A 24,332-nucleotide genomic window follows, 5' to 3' on the forward strand; every position below is an offset into this window, starting at 1 on the left:
AGGGGCGGTGTAGTTGGGGAAGGGTAGGGTTGGAGTTGTCCAGCAGGGGGCGGTGGAGTTGGGAAAGGGTAGGGTTGGAGTTGTCCAGTAGGGGGCGGTGGAGTTGGGAAAGGGTAGGGTTGGAGTTGTCCAGTAGGGGGCGGTGTAGTTGGGGAAGGGTAGGGTTGGAGTGGTCCAGCAGGGGGCGGTGGAGTTGGGTAAGGGTAGGGTTGGAGTTGTCCAGTAGGGGGCGGTGTAGTTGGGAAGGGTAGGGTTGGAGTTGTCCAGTAGGGGGCGGTGTAGTTGGGGAAGGGTAGGGTTGGAGTTGTCCAGTAGGGGGCGGTGTAGTTGGGGAAGGGTAGGGTTGGAGTGGTCCAGCAGGGGGCGGTGGAGTTGGGTAGGGTTGGAGTTGTCCAGTAGGGGGCGGTGTAGTTGGGGAAGGGTAGGGTTGGAGTGTCCAGCAGGGGGCGGTGTAGTTGGGGAAGGGTAGAGTTGAGTTGTCCAGTAGGGGGCGATGTAATTGGGGAAGGGTAGGGTTGGAGTGGTCCAGCAGGGGGCGGTGTAGTTGGGGAAGGGTAGGGTTGGAGTGGTCCAGTAGGGGGCGGTGTAGTTGGGGAAGGGTAGGGTTGGAGTTGTCCAGTAGGGGGCGGTGTAGTTGGGAAGGGTAGGGTTGGAGTTGTCCAGTAGGGGGCGGTGTAGTTGGGGAAGGGTAGGGTTGGAGTGGTCCAGCAGGGGGCGGTGGAGTTGGGTAGGGTTGGAGTTGTCCAGTAGGGGGCGGTGTAGTTGTGGAAGGGTAGGGTTGGAGTTGTCCAGCAGGGGGCGGTGTAGTTGGGGAAGGGTAGAGTTGGAGTTGTCCAGTAGGGGGCGATGTAATTGGGGAAGGGTAGGGTTGGAGTGGTCCAGCAGGGGGCGGTGTAGTTGGGGAAGGGTAGGGTTGGAGTGGTCCAGTAGGGGGCGGTGGAGTTGGGAAAGGGTAGGGTTGGAGTGGTCCAGTAGGGGGCGGTGTAGTTGGGAAGGGTAGGGTTGGAGTTGTCCAGTAGGGGGCGGTGTAGTTGGGGAAGGATAGGGTTCAAGGAAAGCCCAAATTTGGCGGAGGGGGAGGTGTGGCTTGGGACTGAGTGAGAGAACTCAAAAATGGCGGCCGTGATGCTATAACTCAGTGGGGCCTGACTAACACACGAGGGCGGATGAGAGACTAGGGGGTAACTCTTGTCACTCTTGGAGGAGGAGAACGAGAGAAAAAAGGAGGAAAAAACAGGGGGGGGGGGGGGGAGGGCAAAAAACAACAACAGGGCCTAGAGACGTTATTCAATGCATCCAGATATTCCTCATAGCCAATAGTCGTTATCCATCCTTATTGATTAATCTGCTTCAACAGACTAAACCGTCAACCAACGCGGCAAAGAGATATTGTTAGTAATCGTTAGTTTATCTATCGCGACAGGTCCAGCAGTAATTCAAAGAAACACAGTAAAAGAGATATTATTTATCATTGTCAATTTATCTATTTCCGCAGGTCAAGCCATAGACCAAAGCAATACGGCAGAGAGACATTATTCATTATTATCGATTTATCTATTCCTACCTTTACCCGTTTCAACGGGCAAAGATAGAGCGGACCACGCATACACACCCACTGATTCACTCACGGGTTCTCTCTTTCCCTCTATCAAGCTTTCTCTCACGCAAACGTACACACCCAAACGCACGTTGACGCATACTCGCTGACACGCACGTACACACTGACGTACACACTAATGCACACACTCACACAAACGCATACGTATACGGTCTCACTCACTTTCTCTGTACTGTGTGTTAGTGTGTCTCTCTGTACTGCCTTAATGGTGTGGGTCAACAGATGGGGGTGAAATGTGTTCTCTCTCTCATTCTTTCCTCACCCCCCTTAGGGTCAGGCAGCACCTAGGACCGTTAACAGATAAGCCTGGAATGCAACATCCTGAACTATCCATCATGGAACAAGGCCTAATAACTATCTCTCACACACAAAAAGATCCTTCTGTCCCTTCATTCACAAATAACTTTTCACTTTATCATATATAACTTAATACTGCTTAATACTGGGGACCTCAAATGGGAGGACTACGCATATGGGAAAGGGGATTACACTCTGGGCCTGAAAACCATACAGAGTCCCTTCTCGTGGTCCTGAAACAACCGTTCATTGTTAGAAAAACACGCACTCTATCGCTACCTCCAACTGTCTAGAGGGAAAATGGTCCCTCTCGATCGTCCTCCGACTTTAGCTCTCCTTGCTATTTCTCCTTGCTATCTCTCTCGCTCCCTCTCACACAAACGCACACACCCAAACTTCACACACGGCTCCTCTCATTCTGTCTCTTGCAGACGCACACCCATGAACATTGCCTCTTGCGTACACGCGCACACACAGAATCGCTCACAGCCTTTCTCTCTCTCTTTCTGACACACATGCACAGGGAGTCTGGACAGAGATATATGCCCAGCCGCTCACACCTTACTAGTGAGGGGCAACAGGTGTCTACTATTCCCGTCCGCTGTGGTCAATGCAATTATCCGTCTGCTACCGCACCCACAATCATCAGACACAGCAAAATAGCGTTGAGCATAACAAAGCAAGCAAGCGTTGCACACATAGCAGGGTTATCATTGATTTATTTATTTCTATATTTAGCCGGCCCACACATACGCTCGCTCTCTTTCTTTCTCTCTCTCTGGGCCTCTTACACACACACACAGCCACTCTGTCTCTCTCTCTCACGCGCATACACACACTGTCTCTCTGTCTCTCTCTCACCCATGCTCTCCTATTCTTCCACCCACGCTGACTCTCGTTCTTGACTCCATACACACGCACTTGCTCTCTGGTCGTGAAGGTGGGGTGAGAGGTCTCTGCTATCCCTAGTCTGCGTCAGTTCAGTGTCTGTCCGTCAGTCCCCGCATATGCAATGAATATATGGCCAAGAAATCGTTGTGCTTCTTCGGGCACCTCAGATTCACTTATCAAGGGCGGCGAGCCTTAGGCCTCGAGGGTGTTCTTTCACCACGCAACGAGCCTAGTTTATCTTATTCTCATTTACCTTTTTCTCTGGGTGCCACTCATGCCCCTGTATCCGTTTCCCTCTGCAAAGGGACTCTAACCCGATAAAGGACTCTAACTTCTACCACCTAGAAGTATTTAAATACACATCCATTCGTAATTACTCTGCCCCGACCCTCTGAGATGCTGCCCCCCTCTGACCACCCATACGAGGTCAGACTCTGACTGAAAACATCAACCCCAGAAAATCGGCAGACCAGATGGGTGGCAGCCGCGTACTAAGAATTGCGTGAGCCGCTGACAGAGTATTTACAGACATTTTCAAACCGTCTCTAGCCCGTTCACATGTCCCCCCATGTTTCACAGCATCACATTATACTGTGCCAAAAAAGCTGAGTCAGTGCCTGAACGCTATAGCCAGTGGCCTCACCCCCATACATACCTGCTAAGATGCTTGGAAAGGCTGGTCATGAAACACATAAGAGGCATCACACCAGCTCCTTCCTTTGATCAACACCTAATTTGCCTACAAAGCAAGCAGATTCTACAGAGGATGCATAGCCCTGCTGCTTAACACTGCACTGGAGCACCTGGAGTTAAAGAACACTTACATCCGTATTCTCTTTATAGATTACAGTTCTGCATTCATACGATCCTTCCAGGGCAAACTCATCTCCAAACTTCAGGACTTAAACCTCAATGCTTCACTGTGTAACTGGGGTATTGGACTTCCTGACCAATCGCACACAGAGTGTACAACTTGGGGAAGCATTCACTCTTCAAATCTGACCATCAGCAACTGGCGCCCCACAGGTTGCGTGCTCAGCCACTTTTATACACCCTCTACACCCCATGACTGCTGCTCCCTCTTGCCCATCCAACTACATCTTCAATTTGCAGATGATACAACAGTGCTTGGCCTCATCTCCAACAACGATGAGGCCTGCCTACAGGCAAGAAGTGGGAAATCCTGCGCAGGTCTGGTGTTCTGAGCACAACCTCAGTCCAACATTTAGAAACCAAAGAGATGATCATTTGACTCCGGAAAGTCTTCCCAGCATAATCACCATCTCCCACTCTACATCAACGGTGAAGAGGTTGAGCGTGTTCACCTCTCTAATAGTTTCTGGGTCTGCCACTGACGGAGGAGTTGTCCTGGGTCAAAAACACAGCTTCCGTTTTGGGGAAGGCCCAGCAACGCCTCTTTTACCTCCGGAAGTTGAGGAAAGAACACCTTCCTCAGAGGCTGCTGTTTAACTTCTACCGCTGCGCTATAGAGAGTGTGCTTACATACTGCCTGAATGTATGGTCCTACAGCTGTACAAAGGCGGAGCAGGCAGCCATCCAGAGGCTGATTAAAACAGCGGGAAGGATCATTGGAGTAGAGCTGCCCGACATCTTGTCCATCTCCTCCTCCCGTTGCCTGCAGCGCTCTAAACGCATCCTCACAGACCCTTCTCATCCTGCCATCATTTGTTCCTGTTACTCCCGTCAGGGAAAAGGTTCAGATCAAAAAAGGCACGCACCTCCAGGATGGCAAAGAGCTTCTATCCCTGTGCAATAAGGCTGCTCAACAGCTTGACCACCCCACTCCCCACCCCCCTTCATCTCCCCCCGCCCAGCCCAGCCCTCCCTGCCCCCCATGGACTGCACTCTAAGACTTGATGCACCTTAATATGGAGATGTATTGCTTTTTTATTTTTATTATTATTATTTTATGTATGATATTTATGAATCTATTTATTAATTGTTATTTATTATTATTTAGCTGTGTAAGTCTGGTTGCCTCTACTGTCTCGTTGTCTTTGTGGCAATGACAAATAAAGTACTTTGAACTTTGAACTTTGAACTACTTGGCCATCGGTAGTCTTGTATCACTATGCCCGATTCTTATAGGCCCTATGCAGTGGTGTAGTCTATTTTATTGTAGTGGGTATACTGTGATGATTCCCTCCCGCCTCCCTACAAACCCGTGTCACCGGTACGTGTACGTGTGTGGGCGCTTATGGGGTGGTAGCACCACACTCACCAACGCAGGGTTCTAAACCCCGATTTAAGAGTATAACATTAATCAACAATTCATGGGAAACTGAGTAGGTGTATAATTTTAAATAACGTATGAACAAATAGAAGACAAAAATGAAATTGTCTTTTGTATGTCTTAGTAGCACTAGCACCTGCTAAACAAAATCTACCAAAATATTTAATGAACTGTTTACAACCATGGCTAACCCGTGCCTGAGAATGAGATGACAGGAACTATGTTTCACTCTTTCATTGCTCTAATTTGAGCTTCTTACTGTTGTTATCCTACCATACCATACAGTAATTGAGTTGTGGTAAAAGTGTGAATACTGGACCTAAAAAGTGACCATTATTAGCTATACTCTCCTTTGCCTAGTGATTAACATTATGAATTAAAATTTGTGTATACCACTGTATGTTGGCTGACATTTAGGCTAACTTTTTTTTCCCTCCACTCTAACCGAGGATGCCCTGTTTTTAAATCCCTAGCCTGACACTCAGTCTGAAGGCTGGCCACGGGGGGTTCTCATCTAAAAGTAACAGGAGATATAAAGTAGTGGGAATTAAAACATTTGTCCTTCTGTTGACTACTTATTATGTGGGTTTACACAGTAATATGGGAGGACTGGACACTACACACACGCACAGCGCGCACGCCGCACACACACGCGCGGAGTAGGATGGGCTCGGCCCGCCAACTAACGTGCAGAGATGCAGGGCAGCTTCGCGCTTCGTAACAGAGACAGGGCAGAGCGCGAGCGCGCAGGGGGAATTTTTATGAAATGGTGCATGTAGGTAGATAACTTCACCTGCTTAAAGTATTTTAGTGCAGTTATCCCCAACCGGTATTTGTGAAAAATAAACACAGAGTGAAGATCTGTCACAAGAAAATGAGACGTATCCGTGCACATTTTTAAGTGGGTATACGCAAATCCTGGTGCGTTCCTAGTGGGTATACGGCGTATACCTGCGTATCACGTAGACTACACCACTGGCCCTATGGTCTCGAGGGTATTCCTTCACCATGCAACAAGCCTAGTTTTTTTCCTCTGGGTGCCACTCATGGCCCAGGCATACCGTTTCCATTACTTGGCCATCGGTAGTCTTGTATCACTATGCCCGATTCTTATAGGCCCTATGGTCTCGAGGGTATTCCTTCACCATGCAACAAGCCTAGTTTTTTTCCTCTGGGTGCCACTCATGGCCCAGGCATACCGTTTCCATTACTTGGCCATCGGTAGTCTTGTATCACTATGCCCGATTCTTATAGGCCCTATGGTCTCGAGGGTATTCCTTCACCATGCAACAAGCCTAGTTTTTTTCCTCTGGGTGCCACTCAGGCCCAGGCATACCGTTTCCATTACTTGGCCATCGGTAGTCTTGTATCACTATGCCCGATTCTTATAGGCCCTATGGTCTCGAGGGTATTCCTTCACCATAAAACGAGCCTAGTTTTTTTCCTCTGGGTGCCACTCATGGCCCAGGCATACCGTTTCCATTACTTGGCCATCGGTAGTCTTGTATCACTATGCCCGATTCTTATAGGCCCTATGGTCTCGAGGGTATTCCTTCACCATGCAACGAGCCTAGTTTTTTTTCCTCTGGGTGCCACTCATGGCCCAGGCATACCGTTTCCATTACTTGGCCATCGGTAGTCTTGTATCACTATGCCCGATTCTTATAGGCCCTATGGTCTCGAGGGTATTCCTTCACCATGCAACGAGCCGATATTCGATGTGTCACGCGTTCAGGGTCAATCGGGTTTATGGGGTTTGCTGGGATGCAGTCCTATTCCACGAGATATCCCGTAGCGAACCGCTCTCACAGTCTCACCTCCTAATGTGGTTCCTATATAACTATGCAGAGTTTGGATTTTATCAACAGGTTCTGCCTACCTTTTGTTGGGCGATCGCGAGGTGAGACTGCAGGAATCGGTCCGGTGCTCCGGGGTCCCGAGGTCGTGCCGCTCTCCGTCTCTCGTTTCCCAGTTGCGGTTCAATTCAGAAAAAATCACGTCGGGGTCACCAATTTGAGGGGAAAAACGGTCTGTCTAGTTACTGGACCAGATGAAATGAGACGGAGAGGTAATAAAGTCTGTCGGCACGAGGACCTTGGATTTATTAAGTAAAGTGGCAACGGTTATACAGAGTCATAAAGCGTGAGAGATCGAATATGTCTAAGTCCCTAATCAGCGCTGATGGTTCGTCCAGAGCTTCGCCTCCGTGGAAGGTCTGCTCCAGAAGAAGATGAAGAGTCCCTGTGTGATACAGTCTTATGCTGTATCCTCCTCTTGATGAGGTGTGTGCGTTTGAGATGTGTGTGGTTCTGTGTGTTTTTGCTTGACCTTGGCTCTCAGGCCCTGGTATGTGCATGTGTATCTTCTTGTGTTCCTCCTAACGGGGGAGTGCCCCCCGAAGTGTCTCCTGTGTGATAAATTAAAACGGGGGAGTGCCCCCCGAAGTGTCTCCTGTGTGATAAATTAATGTGGCTCTCACGTTCTTGAGGATGACGGGTGCATTGTCTGAGTGTCCACCATCAGCGTGGGTGGAAGAAATGGGGCCTTCGGCTCCGGCCTTGACCTGACTATATTATCATGTTTGTGTTATGTTCTTTGGGTTAGAGCAAGAGTTGACTATATTGTAATGTGCCTGCCATGTGATGTGCATCAGGCTAGGGTAGGAGTTAGCTATATTTGTAATGTACATGTGATGTACTCAGCAGGTTATTTTTCCCAACAATATGTGTGCCCCCCCTCCCCCGGTTGTCATTGTGGGTTAGTGTTATTACAGTAGCCATTTAACGCATCGCCAGAGAAGACGTCGTATGACGTACAGACGTTAATCAGGACGTACGACCAGACGCGGCAGCGTCAACAACAACAATCTAGAGGCGGCAAAAAGGAAAGAAAAGAAGACCAGCGGTCATAAATGGTATGTTGTGTATATGAACTTATTTATTTTGTGTGAATTGGCAGTAGACTTGGACGTTAGGTCTGAATTGAAGACCTAACGTAACGTTATAAAAGTCAGTGAACGTTAACATTATGACAATGTTTTCATATCTGTCATTATTGACGCTGTAACGTTAACGTTAGCATGAGATTACCAGGTGATGACATTTGTATGTGGCCCTGTTTTGGAAGAGGGGGAGGTGGAAGACTGCTTTGGTAACATGTGATTTTCCTGTAGGCATAGGAACATGAGACTCTGTTAAAAATAATAATAATCAATGGTTGATAGTTGTGTGTGTTAGGCTAACTTCTGTATTTTGTGTCGGGCTGTGTGGGTAACTAATGACTGTAGTAGTTATAAATGCAGACCATCTGATTAGCTGATGCCCTGAGTCATGTATAATATTAATATACTCATATGTTATGACTTGGTAATTATTATTAATTACATCTTGAATGATATTTACTAGCTACTGGTCTGGCAGCTGTCTTTGCACATGGCACTTAACTTAAACTTAAAGTATTCTACATTTGTGTTTTTGACACTGCTGTGCGCTACTGATACATGATATTTGTGGGTGCTGATATTTTGATTTATTAACCAGGTCCTTTTGTGTAATAAAAGCTGGTTAAAATACATGAAAAAGTACTTACTACTACCAATATTTAATGATTTTTCACCGCCGCATTGAAAATGTCCCCGATTTTCATTTCAGAAATCTGGTCACCTTACTGTGGGCGGATTTCCAAAACAGAAGAAAAGCAGCAGACACCGGCGGTGCAGCTGAAGGGTTCAAGATGCCAAAGCGCAAATGCACATTCACAGATGAACTGCGAAAAAAATTACCAGTTTACCGACCCGGTCGGGACATATGGGAGGCTGAGTGCACCGTGTGCAAAGCTTGTACATATGTGTCTGTGTCCAATAAAGGTGCCGGAGACCTCCCAGCTCATATGGACACAGAGAAGCATAAAAAGGCAGTGCGATGTGAGAGTAGTTCAGCAAAGTTGACTGAATTCTTTGTGAAACCTGGAAAAACAGAGGATGCTGTGAATGCAGCGGAGGGTGCGTTGGCATTTCATACTGTTAAACACCACCACAGCTACAGGTCTATGGATGCACTAGTGTCTTGTTAAAAACGACATTTCCAGACTCTGACACCGCCAAGAAGTTAAGTAGTGCCCGCACTAAGACCAAAGCCATTGTGAACGGTGTTATAGCATCCCACTCGGTTGAAGTTGCACTTGAAGCACTCAAAGAAATCCAGTACTGTGGTGTCTCTACAGACGGGAGTAACCACGGAGCAGTGAAAATATTCCCAATCATAATCCAGTACTTTGACTGGAAGAAAGGTGGTGTGCAAACAAAATTAATTGAGGTTAAAGACACACCTAATGAGACAGCAAAAACCATTGCAAAATACCTCACTGAAACACTGGCAAAAAACGATTTGTCTGAAAAATGCATTGCATTTACTGCCGACAACTGCAACACAAATTTTGGAGGTATCCGACGAAATGAAGAGGGAAATAATGTGTTTGCAAATTTGAAGACGTTGCTGCAGAAAAAACTCTGATCGGTGTGGGTTGCCCAGCACACATATTGAATAATTGTGTTCATCATGGGGCAGACACAATAGATGTTGACCTTGAGAATATCATGTTCAAAATCTACCAGTACTTCCACATTTACACTGTGCGCACTGAGAATCTGAAGCAGTACTGTGATTTTGTTGACATCGAGTACAGAAGGATGCTTTCTCACAGCAAAACAAGGTGGCTGTCATTGTTCCCAGGCATTGAGAGGATGATACAGATGTTTCCAGCTTTAAAAGCATTCTTTCTGTCTCAAGAAAAGCCTCCCATAGTGATAAAGAAGTTTTTCGAAAACGACTTCAGTGAGATCTACCTCTGGCACATGCACTCATTCATGTCCGTCTTCCACACCCACATTCAAGCAATGGAAAAGGAGAACAACTCCATTATGGAGGTGAAGAAAATACTGAACAGCGTCCACACCATTCTTCTTGAACGCAAGAGCAAGAGCTTCATGTCCCTTAAAGTTAAGGGACTACTGGCAGAAAAGCGCAGAGACGGACTTGGTAAGGGCTGTGACCAGTTCTGTGCTGATGTGCAGGGCCTGTACAGTGCATGTCTGGAGTATCTGGAGAAGTGGATGACTCCCATGGAAGAGTTCTCGACATTTATGTAGATGGATCTTAGTGAGCCACCAGATTGGAATGATGTGGAGGCCTGCATCAAGTACCTTGGAGAGAAGGGGGTGCCAATTGATGATGTCAAGTGTTTTGACCAGGTCACCAATCTGAAGAAATTCACAGAAAGGTGCAACAGTGATGAGGAGTTCATTGGCCTGCAGGTGCACCAGAAATGGACCAAATATTTTGAGAAGGCCCAAAGCATTGCATGTTACTCAGAACTACTGAAGATTGCACAGTTTGTCTTTGCACTTCCCTCTCACAATGCAAATGTTGAGAGGGTTTTCTCACTGATGCAGAGCCAGTGGACAAAGGAGAGGAACCAGCTCTCTGTTGCATCACTGAAAGGGATTCTATTTGTGAAATACAATTTGAAGGAATATTCTTGCAAAGACTTTCATGCTTACATGTTGAGCAACCGAAAACTGCTGGGAAAGATCAGCTCTACTGCAAAATATGGATGGGTAGACAAGGAGGATGAAGAAGATAACTAAAGATTTTGTTTTTTGTTAATATCTATTTTGTTAATATCCATATGTTTTTTGTTAATAATATATTTGTTTTTTGTAAATAATATCTTGTGAGGGTACTTTTTATTATTTTACATTACACTGAACATTTAGTGAGAAATATATGTTAAAGTTGGATTTCCTAATACAGAAGAGGTATCATTTAGAACAGTGGTTTTCAAACTGTGGGGGCGCGCCCCCCCGGGGGGTCGCCCGAGTCTTTCAGGGGGGGCGCGACGTGAGAAAAAAATAAACCCGAAAATAAACCTGAAAGTCGATGATTCAAATCATCAATCGTACTTCAACTGTAGAAGTAACCTAACTAAATCAATTTTCAACCGTTTATCTTCGTGCAAACCATTTAACAAATCTACACACTTGTATCTTCAATAATATTGAAACAGAATTTCGATATCATTTAAAAATTCTTCAGAACCACCGTTTTAGTTTCATACCGCTCGTTTCAGCTGTTTTCATTGAAGACGTCTGCCCATTCTGATACACCTACTTCTAGACATCGTAACTCATTCATTTTTCAAACCGTTTACCATCGTTCAAACCATTGAACAAATCTACACACTTGTATCTTCATACTATCCAAAACGGAATTTTGATAGCATTATACTTTTTTCAGAATGCACAGTTTTAGTTTCAAAACCGGAATCGTTTTCAGTTGCTTATAATAATTTAGGTCACCATAGCAACGCCGGTAAACAAACCCCTGCCGAATAGTCAAATCTCTGGACTGAAAAGCAGATCTGATTCGACTCTGAAAATTCAGAGTCGGGGACCCTGAATGAATCTGTGTAAACTGGCAGTTTACACAGATTAAGATGTTCAAATTTATTTAAAAAAGGTTAAGCTAAAACATGCTTAGATAAAGTTGTTAAATTGTGTTAAGAAATATGTTTAAAAACGCATGTTGTAATGTTTCAGAAATATGTTTAAAATATGTTTCAAAAATATGTTTCAAATGTTTTAAAATTATGATCAGAGATGTTTAAAATGTGTAAAATAATTAAGATAGCTTTCAAAACACAGGTATTTAGAACTTTTTTTTTGGGGGGGGGGGGGGCGCTCAGCTGAATTTTTTTCTCTGAGGGAGGGCTCACTCTCTCGCACTTTGAAAACCCCTGATTTAGAACATTATTTCATATTATTTATTTATTTATTTGTCCACTAAGATTTGAAAGAGAGCTATTATTTTACTAGTTCATTTTTCTAACACAGAAGAGACATTATTTCTATCATTATTTTATTCCAGAGATTTTACATTTATTTTACATTTATATATATATATAATTTTTTTTTACAATTGAGGCATAATAAAGAAAGTTCAATAACCTCTATGAAGCCTATCTGAATTTCTGTCTTTGAGAGATATTATTTTGTAATATAACAAAATATTCTATCCATACATATATATATTAAAATTATAGGGAATCTTTGGGTAAACTGCGAGTATCATTTAAGTAGGCTATCTCGTGGCCGGGCTGAGTGTCCTCTTTTTTGGAAATCAAAATATGGTCACCCTAGCGTATGTGTGTGTGAGTGACTTCAGCGAGTGAGTGGACGAGCGAGGAGAGCGAGCGGTTGCGCGTGTCAGTTTAGTGAATGAACGAGTCCGGTTGTGTCTTTGCAAAAGACGTGTACTGTTAAGTTAGTGGAACTACGAATAAAGTACCCAGCCTGTCAATAATTGGTGGCCGCTTCATTCCGACCTATAAGCAGACCCACTGCCGGTCAAAGTGAAGGGTGTTACCCCCGAGAGAACATCGGCCCTGGAGGGAACGTCTCTCCTGTGTTCCTCGACTACGGTCTGGAAGCCGACAGCAGGAAGTGTGTAACACTTCGATTTCACCAAGGCTGAATTAAAAGTAGGCCTACATGTCTTTCTAAATGTTGGTCATCAACAAGGTTGTAAAGTAGTAAGGGATGGGCAACGATCGTCGAATAGTCGGAGTCACGTAGAATATCGAATAATGAATGTGACTATCGTCATTTATTACACGGCTCTTCTCAATGCTGTTGAACGCTCCGTTGACTTGCATGGGCCTTTACAACTTCCAGTGGTGAATAGCGTCCTCGGTTTCTAAGCGACGTCAACGTCTTTGGCGGACTATTTCTCTGCTGTTAAACACTACGAATGCTGGTAACGAATAAATTGTAAAAAGACACACTGTGTGAAGTTATATTTTTGACGTGTCTAGTTCACCGTCATGGAGGCTGTGTTCAGTAAAATAAATAATAAATAGCGATCCGTTTTTGGCGCATGTAGGTCTATCTGCCTAAGCCCACGTTGAAATAATTTTGATGTTGAATGTTGATGGCGCAGTTGTTGAAATAAACAGATTGATTTCAAGCAAATCATAAAAGCCTCTCCCTGTGTCATTGTGTGTGCGTGCATCCGAGGTGCGTGGGGGGTTCTTGATTGACCAATTTTCGAATATAATTCGAATACTTCTCAGCGAATATCGAGTAGTATTTTTGCCAGAAATCCACATCCCTAAAAGTAGTAACTTCGGGCACATCTGTCAAAATAAATGTTTTTTTACGATCTTTATTCATTCATTGCGCCGCGGCCGAACTGACAGGGATATTCTCTGAAATTATGAATCTTAAAGACGGCGTCAGGTTCTCAGACTCTCTGGTACTTCAGTAACACGTAAAGACTCGTAGTGAGGGATATCTCGGCCATGGTGGAGAAGGAATTGGGGTAAAGGAACTTTGGCTTTGACTCTATGAAGTCCATATTGAAAGGGAAAAGGGAAAGGGATGGTTGCTGTATGCAGGACAGCTGTAAGTTCACTTCGGGTCCATTTCTCCGTCCTCTGGGTCGTATGCGGACTCCTCCGGCTGGACTCTTCTCCGGCGGCTCTGCCGCCGGAGGAGTCCGCATACGACCGCATACGACCGGAACAATGGAGCGTCGGAGAAATGACATGGACCCGAAGTGAAGTGCCAGCTGTCTACTGAAAACATCCTTCTCGAATGCTGTGGCGGCCTGAGTTTGTTGTTGCTAGTGATGTAAAGAGGTCAACCGGTGGCTCTATTACCACTAGTTGAAATGGGCACAGCGCCACCTATCATACCGGGGAAAGAAATGCTTCGGCCAATGAATCGATTTTCTCACCGCCATGTATACTCAGACAATTGCAGTTGTCCGATTGAGGAGCATAATCGAACTATGGCCTTAATCTGATTAAGCTGTGCATGTAAAAGTACTGAGTGTCTCTCGGTCATATGTAATATAGCCCGCTACTTTACAGGGTAAAATCACGCATAAAAATACTAAAATAAGTAAAATACTGCTATGTTGTTGCTGCCGTCGCTCGCTCGCCTTAGCCGGCGCCACCACCATGACAACCCAGCCATTCACGTCAGCGCTAAAGTCTCCTGTGAGCTCAGTTCGTGGCTTGTTCACGGGTTTCTTCTTCTACTTATTTTTAGTTGCGACTTGCAACCAGAGAAGAAGAAGCCTCATACGCGCGCACAAAAAATTGTATAGTTTTTTTTTACAATTATTTACATTTCATTGTGAACTCCCCACAGACCTCACGCGGGCCGGTTAGAAATGGCCAAAGGGCCGGATGTGGCACGGGGGCCGTACAATGCCCAGGTCTGCTCTATGCGCAGGATGGCGTCCTCCTATATCACGACCGTGTCGTAGTTCCACCGCTCCTCTGTCAAAGAGTCCTTCGGCACCTCCATACCGCCCACCAAGGAACTTCTTCGATGGAGCAGCATGCCCGTGCCATAGTCTTCTGGCCCGGGATGTCGAGGGACATCTGAGCCACCAGGTATGGATGTTTGGACTGTAATCGCAATGCTCCGTCACAGGTAGCCACGCTCCCCCTTCCATCCTCACCACCATCCACCCCATTCAAGGCGGTGTTTGCTGACTTCTTTGATTATGGAGGCCGCCACTCCCTTGTTGTCAGAGATCGACTCTCGGGCTAGGTGGAGGTCCTATGCTCCACAGCAGGCACTGATCTAGGAGGCTCGGCTGGCTTGGTTCACTACCTCCGCACGTTCTTTGCTACCTTTGGGGTGCCGGAGGAACTTTCGAGCTTTGGTGGTCCAGAGTTCAAAGCTAGCCATACAGAAGACTTCCTCCGATTATGGCACATCAGACATCGTGTTTCCTCGGTCGGTTTTCCACAGTCAAATGGGAGGGCGGAGGTTGCAGTGAAGACTGCTAAGCGCCTTCTGGTGTCCAACACTGGCCCAACTAGCGGTCTTGATCATGATCGCTTTTTGCATGCCATGTTACTGCAACCTCTCACCGGCGCAGATTAATTTGGTCGTCCCCTTCGAGACTCATTTTCCTTCGTCAACAGGCTAGAAAAGGTCTTGAACCCTCATATCCGGCCGCTCTGGCACCAGGCATGGGGGGCAAAGGAGGGCGCCCTTAGGACCTGGATGTCCCGCACCACTGAGTCTTTGAGGGCTCACTCAAGACCACTCCGCCCATTGGTACTTGGTGAGACAGTATTCCTCCAGAATCAGCAGGGCCCAAGTCCACTCAAGTGGGACGGTCAGGGGTCATGGTGGAGTCGCTGGGTCACGATCTGTATCGGGTTAGGGTTGACGGTTCGGGGCGCCTGATTTTGGGCAACCGGCGATTCCTTCGCGGTTACACTCCAGCCACCCCTTATGCCTGACAGCAGCCAGCTGCCCTGTTGCCGCCACCCGGGACCTTGGACTACCAGCCCGTGCCTGTCCACCCCGGGCTAGTGATGCCCCAGGGTGTCGTTCCACAGGCAGCAGATGGACCCCGTGACACGGCTTTGGACACCTCCCCGCCGGAGACCCCTGGTGAGACATTCTCTGGGCACGGGATGTTCCTACAGGCGTCGACCCAGATGCATCGCTTCCAGCGTCGCCGTCCCATCTTGAACAGCCGTGCTGCGCGAGGAGGCCACCCAGACGCTAAGTGCCCGAGACGGGCCATTGGATACAGAACTGAGTCCGTTAACATATTCCCATTCATAGCTTTCCGGACTGGGGGGATGCAGAGTTTACCACAGGCCACTAGGGGATAGTATTGGATTAAAGACCGCTGACCGGCTCAGTTAGGAGTGGACCTTAATGGAGCATTTCACCGGTGGAGGCATGAATATGTATTGAAATTGGGTCCTATATTGCCCCTTTCACACCGCCGCAAATTCTGGGCCGGTTCCGGGCCAGTTCGGAGCTAGGGCCAGGGCTTTGGTTTCACACCGCCAAAGAACCGGCTCCGGCCCCTAAAAACCGGTTCAACTCTGGCCCCACTTTAGAGCTGGGCTAGAACTAGAACCGCTTTTATGCCGGGGGCAGGGGGCGGAGTTATCCGTACCTTCATAAACAGGAAGACCAACGAAGACCGGCATTTTTTAAAACACCGAAGTAAACAATGGACGTGAATCCGTGTATGGTTCTTTTTTGTTTTTTTCTGATTTTGTTTTAAATCGGAATATTCAAAGAACGAACAATACACGGATTGAATCGAAGACGAAATTGTTGTTGTGTTTGAAACTGGCGCGAGGGTTCTTCTGCGAGCCTAACCTGACGCTTGATCATTGTGTGGTGGTTCAACGCGTCAACGCGCCAACGCAGCTAGATGAGTCCATGTCCATGCAAGTGAACGGAGCGTTCCCTCTTCGTCATAACTATCAAACCAAACATCCTTCACATTCACCGAGCGAACATTATGAAAGAAAAAGAAAGTAAAAAATAAGTCGCTGATGGAGGAAACCCATCGCAACGGAAATCCCGCTCGGATCCATCTGTGTGTGTGTGTGTGTTAGGGCTGTCACTTTTTATTCGAAGTTCGAATATTCGTTCGAAGGTGGGGTGAAAAGTTCGAATTCGAAGTGTAATTCTCCATTCGAACTGTAAAAATGCGCTATAAAGAAGAGAGCGGCGAGTGGCTTTTCCTCAATAAAGCGGCCCTCCTGGATCCCCGCTTCTCCCGGTTAGTCCACCTTTCCCCTGCACAGAAACATCTCGTGACTGAAAGCCTCTCACACGAGCTCATTGAAACGGAGACCGACACTGATCGCACACGACAGGGAGAAAAGTCTGCTGCTGCGCTGGGCGCGATGGGCAGCCTGTTTGGGGACTTATACAGCACGGCTGACAGAAGCAGCTGCAGCGGTAACGGAGAGCTGCGAGACTACTTGTAATTTTCTTTCCGTAAGGAATAAAAAGAGCAGCATGCCGTGTTGGAGGTCGGCCTCACAGATTGTTCGTTTATATAGGCTGTGTGTGCCATGGACGACATGCGCTCCGCATATCGCGCTCCGAGCAGTTATTGTTAATGCGTAAAAGACAGCCGCACTTGTGTGTCGGAGCTTCCTCTTGTTGTGTTTACAAATGTGTTATCAAAGATGTGTTTTTATCCTGTGCTGTTATGAATTCAGTAGGTATACGTGATTTCCACAAGAAATAAAAAAAACACGACAACAGTTGTTGTCGTGTTTCTTTTTTTTTTTCTTTTTTTATAGTTCTATGGGGGGGGGGGCGGGGGTCGAATGTATTCGAATGTATTCGAATTAATTATGGACATTCGAAATTCGTTCGAATTTCATTTTTGGAAAAAGTGACAGCCCTAGTGTGTGTGTGTGTGTGTGTTTCTATTCTCGCTCGTTCGTAATTCTTATATCAATAGCCTACTCTCCAATGATATAATAATAGGCTATATAGGAAATTGAGAAACGGCAATCTCATACAATCTTTTTCAAGCCACTGATTGTTTATATGTAGGGTACAGCTGGCTTGCCGTGTGAATACGCATAACTTTTCATTTATATCATTCAAAATATTAACATACTATTTTAAAACTAAAGAGGCTGGTGTTTTGTTTTATATAATTTGTTTATATTGTTCAGTAGTTATATGCCTACATGAGGCCGTAGCACAGTTAACAGACGAGCTGAGCTGGTGACGTCATCGAGTCCGCTGCTGTTCCAATTGCAGGTGCGTACTCCCGTCCATGGAAGTGTTTACTTGAAGTCCGGACTTGCCAAGTACGACATTCCAAGTCCACGAGTCCGTAGTTTGCGTACTTGGAATAGAGAAACGACCTTACAGAATCCTCCCCTCTTACACTTCCTATTTACTTCTACGCAAAAATCGTCATATTGCGTCATCTTAAACAGGAAGTGTTGGAGATCGATACGGATCTCTGCAGTCTCTCCAGAAAATAAGGTAATGATGCATGACCATTCAAAAGTATGTGTGGGTTTCTAACGATACAAAGCTTAATGGAAATGGGTGAAGGGTATTGATTGATGTTTGTTGAAAGAATTATAATAATCACGCCATTTTTTTTAAACAAGCCAAAATTGTATGTAGGCTACTCGCCTAATCCTCATTTTTCCGGCCTAACGTTATTAAGGCCCCGTCCACACGAAGACGATTTCATGGCGAAACCGCAAAGGTCTTGTACGGTTCGGCCTTCCGTCCACACGAAGCCAGCGAATCCGCTGACCGAAACCGCAAACTTCTGAAACCACCCTCGGAGGTGGTTTCAAATCTACCCGGTTTCGTTTTGGATTCGTGTGGACGCCTGAAACCGACTGAAACCGTAAACCATGACGTCATCGCCCCACCCCTCGACCCTCTAGCCAATGACTGTTAAGCCTGCGGAGTCTCAGAACTCACAACAACAAGTATTTCTGTAGCAGAAGCAGCGCCCCTTATGGACCTGGAATGTGTACTACAGCGTTTCTACAGATCTACCCGGTTTCGCTTGGCTTCGTCTTTACGGAGATACTGCGAAACCGGATAGATCGAAACCGTAACGGTTTCGCCTGTTTCGGCTTCGTGTGGACGGGGCCTAAAAGTAGTCCAATTGGGTGAGAAAATCGCCCAATCTGGCAACGCTGCCTGCACGTCCTCGCGCTGTAATCTCAGTGTAAATTAAGAGACCAACTGAAAACAAGCCGACATGGAACTTAAACTGTGATTTTGATAAAAGTATAAAGGTAATTGAAATGTGTGTTGATTTGTTAAACCTTGAACGAAGGTTTAACAAATCAAAGCCTTGACGGGGCTCCTCCATTGTAAGAAAGAACAATAGTTGAGCGCTGCATACAGCACTCACCTAACAATAGTTTTTGCGCTGCATGCAGCACTCACCTAAATATGAATTCAGAGCAGAGTAGAAAGTTCACCAACTGGTTGGTGGAGATGAGGTCTATATATAAATATATATATGAATATTAAATATCTTGGGTCATTCATCTTTATGATTAAATCGAATCATTGCTTCATGGTTGTAAAAGGCTGTTGGCCTGCTCACATGATGATAATAAGTGTTTGTGGTCTACCGTAGGGGGCGCGGTTGGCCTGCTGACATGTGACCATGCAGGAAGTAGCATCCCGACACACAACAACAAGAGCACAGCGCTCACAATACTACTGCCGATCCGGGAGGTTGTAAAGCATTACCAGGTATGTATAACTAGTATGTAGGTGTCGTTTTGTAGATTTTTAATACTGTATCATATAACGGATGTCCGTTATAGTAAGTGGCACTGTTTAGGACATCGTTGTGTCCTTGAGTGTCGAAATGTCCCTGAGCAAGACTCCTCAGCCTCACTGCTCCTGACGAGCTGGCTCTCGCCCTGTCTGGTTGACAGCGCCGTCGCTGTGTGAATGAGTTGGTGAATGTGTTAATGCTAAAGCTGAATCATGTGTTAAATCCTGCATCTGCAGACTGTGCATCTGCTCCCTAACTGACTATTGGTCCAATTTGTTAACTGTTCCTCTTTGCCATCAGTGTATTCGATGATGGAGGACAACGAGGAACATAACCCAGATACGACTACATCAAATGAAAACTACGCAAAGCAAAGCTTCAGGTGGGAACAGGTCGCCGTTTGTGGTGGGAATTTGCACCAAGTCAATCGTTTCTGTAGAAACTGTTTAAGAATAAAGAGAGTAATCCGAACATCCGAAGTAATAAACATACAATAACGTATAACAAACGTACAACAAACATACAATAATCATAAAGCAAACATACAATAATCATTCAACAAACCTGACAATAATCCAAGGTGGTCCTTTTAAGCTCCGCTTGTGTAAGCTCTGTCGTTTATTCGTTGCACTGTCTTGCCACCCTACCTGTTCCTAGTATAATCTAACGTTAACCTTTGACCTGGGGTAAACCGGTCTCAAGGGAGCAGGGATCCCCTTATGCATTCTTCTGCTTGATGGGAACACAGGCAACTCTGTCTTGGGTAAACATTACCTGAAATGCTTATTGACAATTGCAATGTGAAGTGTCATCTGTCCCAGATACAATATCTCTTAAAGAAATGGCCACCCTGGCGGTCAGGGAAAAGGCACACCAGCAAATGGCAGTTAGAGAAACAGAATGGGGAAAATACAATTTTCCCATTACACGTTCTCTCGAGTTTATATACTAGAGAGGAACATCTTGCTGTGGTCAGGTTCAGATGAGGAACATCTGGCTGTGATCAGGTTCAGGTGAGGAACATCTAGCTGTGATCAGATTCAGATGATCAGAGAACAGAGCAGTGTCTGCAATGTGCCCGCATCGTGTCAGGGTCTTTACTTTAAGCCTTTCACATAGAGTTGTTCCGATTCCGATACCAGTATCGGAAATGTCTCCGATACTGCCGAAAATGCTGGTATCGGTATCGGCGAGTACTGGAGTCCAGGCACCTCCGATACCACGTAATTTATTAAATAGAAAGCTATTTACTGGTTAGCTCCGTTAGCGCTGACACAGTTCTTCTTCGCGGCTCTTAAAACAGTTGCGCTGTGCTGCCATCTGCAGCCTGCTGTTTCAGAGGGGCGAAGAAGAATTGATCACCTGTCAATCAAGGAGCTAGCGTTATCATGTCGGCGGTGTGGCAATATTTCACGCTGGATGCTCCCACCAGCAAGACTGCGACATGCAACGTATGCCGTGAAAAGATTTCCAGGGGTGGCACGAGTGTTGCTAATTTCAACACTAGCAACTTAATAAAACACTTGAAGACGCGTCACGCTAAAGAGCACGACGAGGGGGTGGGACCCACTGACGCTACAGACCTATTAGAGCAGTGCCAGTGGGTGGGACTTCACCAGCAGAAACTAACATCCACAGCGTCTGAAGCTAAGATAACAGAGGCTGTTGATAAACTGAAGTACATTGGCGGAGGGTACTGGATCTGACATAGAAGATGGCTCCATGCAAAAGTTCACCATTTCGAAAGAAATACAAACGAGGACTACCGTATTTTCCGTACGATAAAGCACACCGGATGATAAGGCGCACCTTTAAGGAATGGCCTATTTTAGAACTGTTTTCATATATAGGGCGCACCGGATTATTAGGCGCATAGCATAGACAAGACCGAGCTGTGCTATAGAGAATGTCAACAAACAGTCAGATAAAGTCAAACTTTATTAAGCGTTCTGACAACTCCGGTCACTCCCATGGTAACGATGTTCAAACGTTAATGTGCATATTAACAATATCTGATCCTTCAAATTCAACGAGCGAACATTATGAAATGCACATTTCTCGCTAAAAATGTTTACATAAACGCATTTAATGGCGTAACTATGTTACTATTTCCACCCAGAATAAGGAAAGATGACGGCCGTATGCTTCTGTGCAAGCGTCACTACTCTAGTGACGTCGGTTCAAGCTCTACGCTGATTTGTTCCATTAGTAGATGGAACAAGGAGGTGTCCGATAGGCGGAGATGATCAGCGGGAGTGGCCGCCAGCGAAGCTGTGCATGGTGGGAGTTGTTGTCTTCAATCCACAAGCGCCAAAAGTCACTTTCTGCCTTTTCTCGGTCAAGACGGCACCAAATTAGAATTTTATTTTATTATTCGACTACATACTAGGACCCAATTTCAATACATATTGATGTCTGCAACCGGTGAAATGCTCCCTTTAAAGAAATTGTGGCTACACTTTATTATTTTTTTTAAATAACTTTATTTAAGTTGCTGTTGCACTACTGTTTTTTATACTGTTCTATTTAAAAATAAATGGCTTTAATTTGCCTTATTCATTCATTCATTTACAAAGGGTTTAACCTGACCCAGGCCTTACCACAATGATAATCATATCACAGTCATTTTTGTAACATACTGGTATCGGTACTCGGTATCGGCCGATACCCACAGCATAAGTATCGGAATCGGTATCGGAGGGAAAAAATGGTATCGGAACATCTCTACTTTCACATTCACTTAGAGATTAGTTTAAGGAGGGTAACTGTATGAGAGAGAGAGAGAGAGAGAGAGAGAGAGAGAGAGAGAGAGAGAGAGAGAGAGAGAGAGAGAGAGAGAGAGAGAGAGAGAGAGAGAGAGAGAGAGAGAGAGAGAGAGAGAGAGAGAGAGAGAGAGAGAGAGAGAGAGAGAGAGAGAGAGAGAGAGGGGCAAAGTATTTCACAATATCTCTATTTCGAGCAAGACAGATATTATCATATCAAATGATTGCAGATATTTCACATGGCCTTTGTTGTCTGAAGATTAAACACAGCCCCATTTAATTGCCCCCTAATCCACAACAACGTCATTTGCTCCATTGGAAACAATCCAAGAATTAGGGCTGTAGACAGGGTATTGTTAGACTTAAGAGTCAACAGGAGTGCATTGTTGTTTTAACTGCAAAGCTTTGAGGTTCTGATTCCTCGCACACGTCTTAGATTCCTCTCACACTTTCACTCGCCAAAGAACCCTTCCACCAAGTCTTATCCGTCCTCGCCCGCCCTCCCTATCGAAGCTCTGGTCATGGAGGAGACAACCGCATGTTTGGAACCATGGCAAACGCATCGGCTCCAGCAGCCTCGCCAGTGTCTTCTCCCGGTCCACCGCTAGAAAGCTGTTGCTGCGGCTCCACCAGCTGATGACTTGGTCATAAGCTGGTGTCCAAATGGCTGGCATGCACGGATGGACCGCTTCAGGTGGACATGTATGTTCACAACCAAGCCCTTTTAACCCCCTTTGGATAGTTCACTGTGTGGCTCTGTGTGTTGTTGTGGAGTGGCAGAGACAGACCTGATGAAGACCTCTGCATCGGGGAGCTTTAGCTGTTTCCTCATCCCACTTATTGCTACTGTTTAGTAATAGCTGATGCTGCAGCTCTGAAATGACCATCTTTACCATTCTCTACCAGCATTTAGAAATCGCTATAAAGAAACAATAGTTTATAAACAGCTTATTGCTGTTTTCTTTCTGATTCTTCAAAGTCATGGAGGACCACAGTCAAAGAAACTCCTTGTTATTCAAAAAATCAATTTTATAGTTCAAAGCGTATCCTGATGCAGGGATGACTGGTCTCTTTATGAGCTTCCGGCTGTAGCCACACACCAGCCTCAGCTCAGCACCCCTCTGTCTACTGTTTAGTGGATCAACAAGCTGAGTGTCACAGTGTAGCCTTATCTGTTAGAATGACAGTAAAAATAGCCATCTTTTCTCAGAGAGAGTAAAGGAAGACATCGGTCTCTCTGTCCCTGCCTGCAGGCTCCATATGGTCACATGGAACGTGGCCACGGCGGACCCCCTGGACGACCTGGCCTCGCTGCTCCAGCTTGGCTCCCCCAGGAGCCCAGATCTCTACGTGATCGGGTATGGGGCTAGAAAAATGGGCTAGGAATGATCGGCCTACTGTAGTCTGATGTGGAAGTAAACGATGTGCTGTGTGTGTAGTCTCCAGGAGGTGTACTCTGGTCCTGTGCGGTTGGTGGCTGACCTGGCGTTTGATGACGGGTGGAGCCGTCAGTTCATGACCACGCTGGCTCCCCTGGGGTACCTCAAGGTAACCGACAGGGGTCCTCTTCCTGCACCCCTACCCCTGCCTCCTGAGCCTCCAATACACCTGACTGCTGTACTTCCATGTTCTGTGTGTCTGTGTATCACACAGTATCACTTCTTGAGCTTGTTTCTCCTCCACCATAAAGAGGGGGGTGTTGTGCTCCTCAGGTGTCGTCCATCAGAATGCAGGGTCTGCTCATACTGGTCTTCTCCAAACTGGACCATGTCCCCTTCATCAGAGACATCCAGTCCACATTCACCCGCACTGGCCATCTTTGGCTACTGGTGAATAAATATAATACGTAAATGAACATTGCGATTATTGTTATTGGCTAGCATGCCTAATGAGGAAATGCTATCATAATGATCCTTTTTTTTGTTTTGCAATATTGTTCCAACCTGCTTAAAGTGTTGGACAACAGGAATCAAATTCTCAAATAACCAGAACATATCCCAAATATGAAAGGTCAAAGACAGCTCATAAAATTGGATTCAAGGGCTTGGATTCAGAGGGGGATTCTGACCACAATCAGAATCCCCCTCTCACTGTTTTCTGTAGTTTGTACCTCCCTAAAGTCAGAAAGGCTGTCAAAAGGCACTTTAAAACCATAACAGGGGCTTGTGTTCACGTGTGCAGTAATGGAAACCCGCTTGGCTGTGTAGCCGGAGGGAGAATACAACCATCCATCCAATTATCACTGGAGGAAGAGAGGGAAATCAATACTGAAACTTCAATCATTTTATATTTTCTGATTTAATGCTAACCGATGAAACCTGCTAATAATCCACGATCATGACTGCATGAATAAAACAGAACTTTATTCTTATTACTTCCGTCTT

The 24,332-nt window shown here is 45.9% G+C and overlaps 1 protein-coding gene and 1 pseudogene across 1 annotated transcript in view; one reads left to right on the forward strand and one right to left on the reverse strand.

Moving 5' to 3' along the window:
* Window positions 1–20,848, reverse strand: part of LOC130406523 (transcription factor Adf-1-like) — a 243,911-nt gene extending 223,063 nt beyond the window's left edge. Inside the window, exon 1 of the mRNA XM_056612153.1 lies at window positions 20,302–20,848. The gene's annotated coding sequence lies outside the window, so the exon portion shown is untranslated. The remainder of the gene's footprint in view (window positions 1–20,301) is intronic.
* Window positions 20,849–23,208: 2,360 nt separating this feature from the next.
* Window positions 23,209–24,332, forward strand: part of LOC130405696 (phosphatidylinositol transfer protein alpha isoform-like) — an 8,616-nt pseudogene continuing 7,492 nt past the window's right edge.

This window comes from Gadus chalcogrammus, chromosome 16 (genome assembly GCF_026213295.1).
Source record: "Gadus chalcogrammus isolate NIFS_2021 chromosome 16, NIFS_Gcha_1.0, whole genome shotgun sequence".
NCBI classification, from domain to species: Eukaryota; Metazoa; Chordata; class Actinopteri; order Gadiformes; family Gadidae; genus Gadus; species Gadus chalcogrammus.